We start from the raw sequence: 8,145 nt of genomic DNA, 5'->3' as shown, positions 1-8,145 counted from the left end.
AGGTAGACAGAGGGACAGAACACATTTTGGATAAGTAGGATGCCCTTGAAACTCAATATTCACTTTTGTCCAGTAAAATTATTTTTCCTCAGATGTTGAAGGAAAACCTCATAATAATTTATTAGAAAACCCGAGTCCTACTTGTTACCACTGTGAGTTTTTCCAACTTTGGGCAAGCTGTTTGGCAGTGTGTATCAGGAGCGGTACTGTCTTTATACCTTCTAAACACAAAGCATAAATCCTGAGGATTAGCAGAAATTCTAACTTCCCCTTAGTGGCGGTAGAAGTAAAATGCAACATTTCCAGATGCCCTCCAGCTCCATTTTCAGGAGCTGGATGTTGTCATGCAAATGTTGTCATGCAAATGCCTAGATTCAGAACCAGGTTCACAGGAGAGCAAGGTGAGGTGCCAGGTGCCCATCCACTGCCAGCACAGCTAAGGCAGCACGACTTTTTCACCAGAAGGGTTTTTGATTTGATGGTTTATGGCAGAAGCAGTGAAATATGGGGCTAGAAATGGTTCCTGGAAGTCCCGCCTGCTTTTTCTTCCATCCCCACAATTTTGGAAACCACAAAAGAGTTGATAGTAAACACTTTTTGCTAAAAATCAGTAAAGTTTCCATTTTAGAGTAGTTTCCATTATCTGCAACCGAAGCTAACCAGGCCAGGGGTGTCAGGTCTCCAAGACCACACTCAGGATACATGGGTCTCTCGCAGGACTTAAGGGAGCCCAGAAGTTGTATTCACAGAAGTAATTTATTACAGCAAAGGAAGACAGTATCTCAAGGGAGAAATGTGCGTGGGGCAAAATCTGGAGGATATCAGGCACAAACTTCCACTAAAATATCAATATGAAACAGTATCATTCATTTCATGAAGCATTATGGCAAAAGGACTAGAATCCGAAGTGAAAAGTCAGGGTGTAAAAATGTACACATACTCTTCTAGTATGTGTAGTATTAACTACAACTATGTCATGACTAAGATATCTACTAAAAAGGCAATAATTGGACAATTTTTTCTTCATTTTCAAAATATTCTGTAATGTGATTCATCATTAGAAAAATACATTTATTTTTAATACTATTAGCAAACTAGAAACACTTTTCAGCTGGACAAGCAGAGGTTCCTAGAGGCAATGGTAATGTGTGTATATATACACATGTATAATGACTCTAGTATATAATTACATATCTATATATGTGATTTCCCATTACATGGCAGTTGTCCCCCTGCCATGGGAAATCAAATGGAAACTTATATTCAGCCACATCCAAACACTGATAATCAATTTGACCTGATCAAATACTGCACAGGTTCAATTTCCTATGGTTTGTCTGTGTATCTTCAGTGGCAGCAAGGTCACCACTCATGTGTGATGACGCATCTGGAGCATTTGTCCTGTTGGGACTCCATATGGATATTTCAACTTGTCCTAGAATGGAATAGTTCTCACTTGGCATGGTCTTCTTTTGATTTAAATGTGAAAAATTGCACTTGGGGAATTTCCTGCCCTCCTTAGAAGAGTCTTTCATGCTTTCCCTATAAAGCTCCTTTGGTATGGTACCTCTTCACATTGCTTTTCAAATGCTAATTAAATCTTCAGTGGGTAGCAATTTTTTTAAATCAAAAATGGGTTTAATTAAAATTTTTGGAGAATCTAAACATCTTAATGAAAATCAAATATCTACCAAATATCTAATTTTAACAGGTGATACATGTTTGTTAAGATTTTTTTTGCTTTACTTTTTTTTAATCTATTTATTTATTTTTTTCTTACAATGTTTGCTTTCTTTTCTCAGGTGTAGTCCCCATAGAATTCCCACCACCAATTCACCTGTGCACCATCACCCTAGTCCCTTGTGTTCTTCCCTCCCCTGTTGTGATCCCTCTCCCTCCCCCTCCCCTGCAGAATGTCTCTGATTTATAGTTGCCTGTTTATTTTGTTTTGTTTTGTTTTGTTTTGTTTTGTTTTGTTGTGGGGTTTTTTGTTATCATTATTTTTTTCCTTGATCCCCTATATTCCCACTGTACATGAAACCATCCGGTATTTTTCTTTTTTCCTTCTGACTTATTTCACTGAGCATTATATCTGCTAAGATTTTAAGTTCCCAAAGCCAAGAGCCCTAACTCCTTTCCTGGAACCCAGCTGTAACTATAAAAGAATGCCATTTTTCAAAAGCCATGCATTGATTAGCATACCCTTACAGTTACCCTACTTTTATGTTTCAGGATTTCAAGTTTCATTTATCCATTTTACTCATTCAGTAAGCAAATATTTATTGAGTGCTCACTACCTTCAGCTCTCAACATATAGCTCTCAACAACAAAAATTCTTAGCCTCATGAAGCTTTCACATGAGATAAAGGATAAAGGAAGACAGCCAATAAAGAAATATATTAACTAAGCTATTTACTTAGTGATAATGAGACACAGGGCAAGCTAGGGTTATTAGGCAGTTTTAGGGACAGTGCAGGAGGGGACCTCTGAAGAATTTAGGGAGGCTTCAGAGATAAGGACAACCAAGGGAATGTAACCAATTCCACTGGGAAAAACAAACATCCCAGGACCATTGTTAACAATAGGGGGAAAACAAACATCCTAGGATCCTAGGACCACGGACAATATTGTTAAGGATGGTCCTGGTTTTCTTCAGGTGATAAGATAAAGTGTAGAGATGCTCACCTGGAGGACTAGACCATAAAGATAAAGTGATAAGCAAAACAAATGGGGAAAGAAAAAAGCTGTCAGATAAGGAATGTGAAATTCCCCCACTTAGTACCCTCTGGGAGTTAGCCAATCAGGAAGAGAGACTGAAATTTTAACATAATGAGAGAGAGAAAGTATATATTCCTAAACTAATATCCCGTACCGGCTCATCTCGGCCCCTCCCAGGTACCTTATACCTGGGAGTCCTTCTTCTTTGTCTCTTTTCTTCCTAAATAAACTCTTCTTTCAAAGACAAGATTTGTCTCTCTCTGCTTACTTACTCCAAAAAGTCTGTGAATTCCTTTCCACGGTTTCGCGAGACAAGAACTCGTGGTAAAGCGGCAGCAGTTGTTACACACGCCGGCATCAATATGAGCTACAAAGAAAATAATACAGCATAGGAGAAGAAATGATAGAGAAGGGGTGCTATTTTCCATAGAGGGCTCTGAGAAACCCCCTAGCTGGTGACATGTGAGCAGAGAGCAGAATTCAGCGGTGAGGGACGCAGCCCCTGACAAGGAGCACACCTGGCCTGTGTGAAGAACTGTAGAGTGGTGAGAGAGTAAACAAAGGTGCATTAGATTGCTCAGGTGCCATGACAAAGCACCTCAGCCTGTGTGACTTAAGCAACCGGAATGTATTTTCTCACAGCTCTGGAGGCTGGAAGCAGAGACCCAGGTGTCAGAGCCGGTTTCTCCTGGGGCGTCTCTCCTTGTTTGGGAGATGGTTACCTTCTCCCGTGTCTTTACATGGATTTCCTCTGATATTGCTGAGTCCTGATTTCTTTGCCTTGTAAGAACACAGTCACTCCAAGCGAGTTGGATAAAGTTCTGCCCTAATGACTTCATTTTACTTCACTCCCTCCTTAAAGACCGTGTCTCCGAATGCAGCCACACTCTGAGGATCTGGGGGAGAGGACCTCAACATATGAATGTGGGGGAGAGAGAATTCAGTCTATATACAACTAAAGGAAAGTGGTAAAGGCCAAAAAAGTCAGAGAGGTGGGGTGAGGGGAAGGTCTCACAGGCCACGTGAGACTGATTTATTCTGATTGAAACCGGAAGGTATTTGAAGGGTTTTAAGCAGAAGAGCAGCAAGAATTGACTTGGTTACTCTGACACTGATGGAACCTTAGAGTAGAAAAATTTGGGTGGACGATCTCATAAGGACAGAGGTGAGGGTAGGGATGATTAATGAATCTTAAACTAAACTGGGCTATGGAAGTTTCCAGGAATCGGAGGTGAGGTCGGAAAAGATTATCAGCCAGAGGTGGGGGCAGAGAGGATTATCAATCATGGAAGACCAACCCAATCTAACCCCAAGGCGATAATTTCCACAATAATTGCATCCAAAACTATTATCAAAGAATAACCCTTGCTTGGGCAAAATACCGTTCTTGACTTTTAAGTGCCCACCTATGCAGGTGTCTCTTTTTCCTTTTTCTCTTCTCCTTAATAAACTTGCCATGTGCTGATGAATGGGAAGTTCTGCTGAGCCCTTTCTCAGAGGGACCCAAGAATCCCACGTACAAAACTCCATCATCTGAACCCCAACAACACCAGCATGGAAAAGGAATCAGAATAGAATAAAGGCAGATTCCGGGAGACCACTTGGAAGTCTGGAGACAGGACCTTCTATTTTGATGGGAGTGATCAGGAAAGCATGAAAAAAGTGAGGGATAATTTGTGCAGGTATTTAAGGAAAGAAAACAAAACCACTTTTAAATGAAAACTGCCTATAAGAACACTACTTACTAAATCCAAGGTGAAAAAAGCATTCCATGACTCCTATTCTCTAATTCGCATATGTAACTCTTGTCTTTTTTTAGCTTGACCTGGTGTCCTGGTATCATTACTCAATTTAAGAAGCAAGCCACCATTCGTTGCTTAGCAGGCAGTTTTGGAAGGTTTAAATGGATAAAGGAAGTAAATGGCACTGCCCTGGAAAACTTGGGCCATTAAGCCGTCCACGATCTTTTAATCTGATGACCCATTATGCAAATTCAGATCATCAGTGGGGACCCACCTGAGACTAGCAATCCTTACCAAATCCGTGAATATAAATAGAACCTCGGGACCCTCCCTGAATGCAGCAGTCCTCTCTGCCTTGCCTGCTGCTTCCCTTAGCAGTATATTTCAGTAAACCCACCTCTTCTGTTCTCCACTGTCTCTGGCGAATTCTTTCACCCCTGCACCTCCAGCCTGCACCCAACTCTGTCCCACAACACTTGGCTAATCTGCTTTTCTCTCCTATTCCTACTTTCAGATTTTTTTTTTACTCCCATTTATTTCATGTACAATTTATAAATTGTGTCATGTCTTTTTATCTGGAACTTATAACTGAAATTGAAAACGTAAGAGCTAACAGAAAATCTGGTCATAATTGCAGTAACACGTATTTAAATCGCTAGATTGCCTGGACACTTCAATAAAGTGTTCACTGGAGTCACTGAAATAGCAATCAAAATTAGAAGCTAATTACTTCTAATGGAGTTCTTAATGATTTTACATTTAAAGGAGAAACTAAGTAAAGAAAAAATAAACACACTTCGCGCTACATTTCAGAAATATTGGAACTGGATTTGAAGTTCAGATCTTTTGATGCTTTCCATGCTCATGGCACTGACGCCATCTGGCAGCCTCAGCCCAAAGAGATTTCCTACAGGGTTTTCTTTTCCAAGGTTCCTTGAACCCCATCTGAACCATCTGGGGAGGCAGCAGTGAAATAGCAGGGCGTCTGGAATTCCCTAGATGCCTAACCACCACCCTTCCAAAAACACAATACACAGCAAAAATAATCTGTGAAAGAAAGAAGAAAAGAAGGTAAGGATGAAGACTGGACCGGCACACATATAGACTTGGCAAATTTAGTTCCAAGAATTTACCTTCAAGAAATACTCTAAGTGTTAGACAAGACCGAGGGCCTGATGTTTGACAGTGCAGAGTTTGGTTAGACATCTGAAAAAATTTAGGACATTATGTATAACATGCTTTTACAACACACGCAAGAATGTTAACAACTTCATTAAGACAAGATGCTTTAAGTAAAGTGTTTTTTAAGTTGATTAAAAAAAGAAAGAAATATTCTTAAATGTTAGAGAGTAATCTCCATAAATGGGGGAGTGTCGTGCCAGGAAGGGCACAGAGCTGGTTCTATGATTCCAGAAGAGCAGGTAAAGGAGAGTCCTGGAGCTCTCGATGGCTTTCTCAGGCTTTTGTTGAGCTTCTGGATGTAGTGCAGCAACCAGGTACATGGCAGAGGGGTGCCCTTGGGGAGAAGTGGGGGTGGTGATGGGGGGAAGAGGGGGTTTGGGGAGAGGGGGTTTGGGGGGAGGGGGGGCAGGAGGCGGATAGGCCTCCAAGCCCCCAAGCCCCAGCAAGTCTTCACTCTGGGCGTCTTTCTCCCCTTCTCTCTCCTGCCTCTCTCTCTTGCCTCTGCCTCTCTTGGCTAATAGCCCAATACTGCATTCATGGCCCACAGAAGCAAACAACACAACTTATAACAATGTAATAAATGATGCCCTATCAGGCAGGACAAGCCCAATGGCAGAGGGCAGAAAAGCCTAAAAATCATTTACCCTACAGGGAGGTTCTGTGCTCCCTGGCCCACCTTAGGAGGGGCAGAGCTGAGGGGCCAGCTGGAGATTTAGAGCACTTGGAGGACAGACCCTTGCAGAGACACTTGGAAGAAAAACAGAGCAGAGGGGCAAACACACCAGAGGGACACACAGAGCAGGGACATGCAGGAGGGCACACTTGCTCTCCTCAGCCTTGGACATGCTCCAGGGAATACGGGGATATGGAAGAAGTACATGGGTGAGAGACTTGTGGGGAGCCTGACAATGGCAGCCTTTACTGATTTGCATTTTGATTTTCCTCCTTTCTTTCCAGACTTGCCTGGCCCCTCCGTCCCTTTCCTATGGTTCCCACCGAAGGTACCTTAGACTGTGGCAAGCTTTTGGGCTCAGTGACCCCTCTTTGGGCTGACCCTGTTTACCCATGAGAAGATGAGTAACTTTTGATGGGACGAGTAGTTTTCACGGGGAAAATATAATGTTTCTCTTTTTCTCTCTATGCACACTCATATATTAAAATTCTTACACACTAAGAGCATGCTTTGTCTTTATGCAGTGGATAGCAGAACCCCTTTAAGATGTGCAAGTTTGGGGGTCCCAGCATCTACACACTGACGTAAAGACCTTCATCACAGCAGATATTATGGGTCAATTAGGCGAGAGTTGAGAATTACCCCTTGGATTATGCCAAGTAGAGGTCATGGGTGGCCTGGACAAGAGCAGTTTTGTGGAATAGAGGTAGCTTGTGAAGCTTATTGGAGTGGATTTAAGAGAGAGTAGGAGGAAAAGAATTGCTCACAGCTATATTCATTGTAAAAAGTCTGCTGATGTACATGAAACTACCACTATGCAGTATCTTTGGGGGCATGAGATTATAGGGGAGGTTTTATCCCCTATATCTTAGCATTGATTAAAAATGAACACGTGGGCCTCCCCTGGTGGCGCAGCGGTTGAGTGCTGGGTTGCGAAGCTGCCAGCAGCCTCTGCAGCACCGGTTCGATCCCCGGCTGCTCCCCGGCCACCAGAGGAGGGTCCCGCATGGCGCACAGACCTCTCCTGCCGCCCGCTGCTCCCCTCAGCAGTGTACTTCGGTCCTTCTGCCTGCTCTGCTCCCCGCTCTGGCTCTGGTGAATTCTCTCACCCTCCCGCGCTTCTGACTGTACCCAGTGCTTTTGTAAATAAATAAATCTTTTTTTAAAAAAATGAACACATGTACTCTTTCTATAATAAATAAAAATTAAATTATTATAAATAAATAATAAATAAAAATTAAATTATTATTATAAATGTTTCAGCCACCAAGCTGAACACTGTCTTGCCCTGAGACTGATTCTGAGTTCCCAATGACTAGAACATTCTCAGGTATCAGTCTCAGTTCCCAGGCATGGCTCCTCCTTATTCCCAGGGATACCAGATGCACATCCATCTGCTGCACCCAAACCTCAATTTCTGAGTATTTTGAAATTGAATGGTACCCTAACGACTTGAAAATTCTTTTCAATAATTAAATGTTTATGGAACACTTTTCATATAGCAAGAAGTTGCTAAACACTGCATTTAAAAAGATGCTTGACAAATGCTTCATTTACTCTACTTACACCATATATTCAGGCCCATCCAGCACATAAACTGTCAGCCGTACTGAACACAGAAGGCAACCATGAGGCATTTCAGGCACCTGCAGCTTGTAAGACCTGAAAAGGAGAAGAAATGGTGGCATAAATGTGACGTGCTTTCACAGAAAAGGTCTTTGGTGTCAACAGGACAGTTTTGTGAACTGCTTCTGGACAAGGGCCTGTGTTCCCAGGCCTCTCCCAGGAGCTGCACATGGTTAGTGCTTAATGAACAGTTATTGAACTAAT

The 8,145-nt window shown here is 42.3% G+C and overlaps 1 long non-coding RNA gene across 2 annotated transcripts in view; it reads right to left on the bottom strand.

Annotated features, from left to right (window-relative positions):
- Window positions 1-8,145, bottom strand: part of LOC119257973 (uncharacterized) — a 100,262-nt gene that overhangs the window by 74,795 nt on the left and 17,322 nt on the right. For both annotated transcript variants that reach the window (XR_008554027.1, XR_005128147.1), the window contains exon 2: window positions 7,882-7,977. This is a non-coding gene — a long non-coding RNA (uncharacterized LOC119257973). The remainder of the gene's footprint in view (window positions 1-7,881; window positions 7,978-8,145) is intronic.

This window comes from Talpa occidentalis, unplaced genomic scaffold, assembly GCF_014898055.3.
Source record: "Talpa occidentalis isolate TD23 unplaced genomic scaffold, MPIMG_talOcc4v2.1 talOcc4.4, whole genome shotgun sequence".
Classification (NCBI taxonomy): domain Eukaryota; kingdom Metazoa; phylum Chordata; class Mammalia; order Eulipotyphla; family Talpidae; genus Talpa; species Talpa occidentalis.
This window is presented reverse-complemented; position numbering and strand designations above follow the sequence as displayed.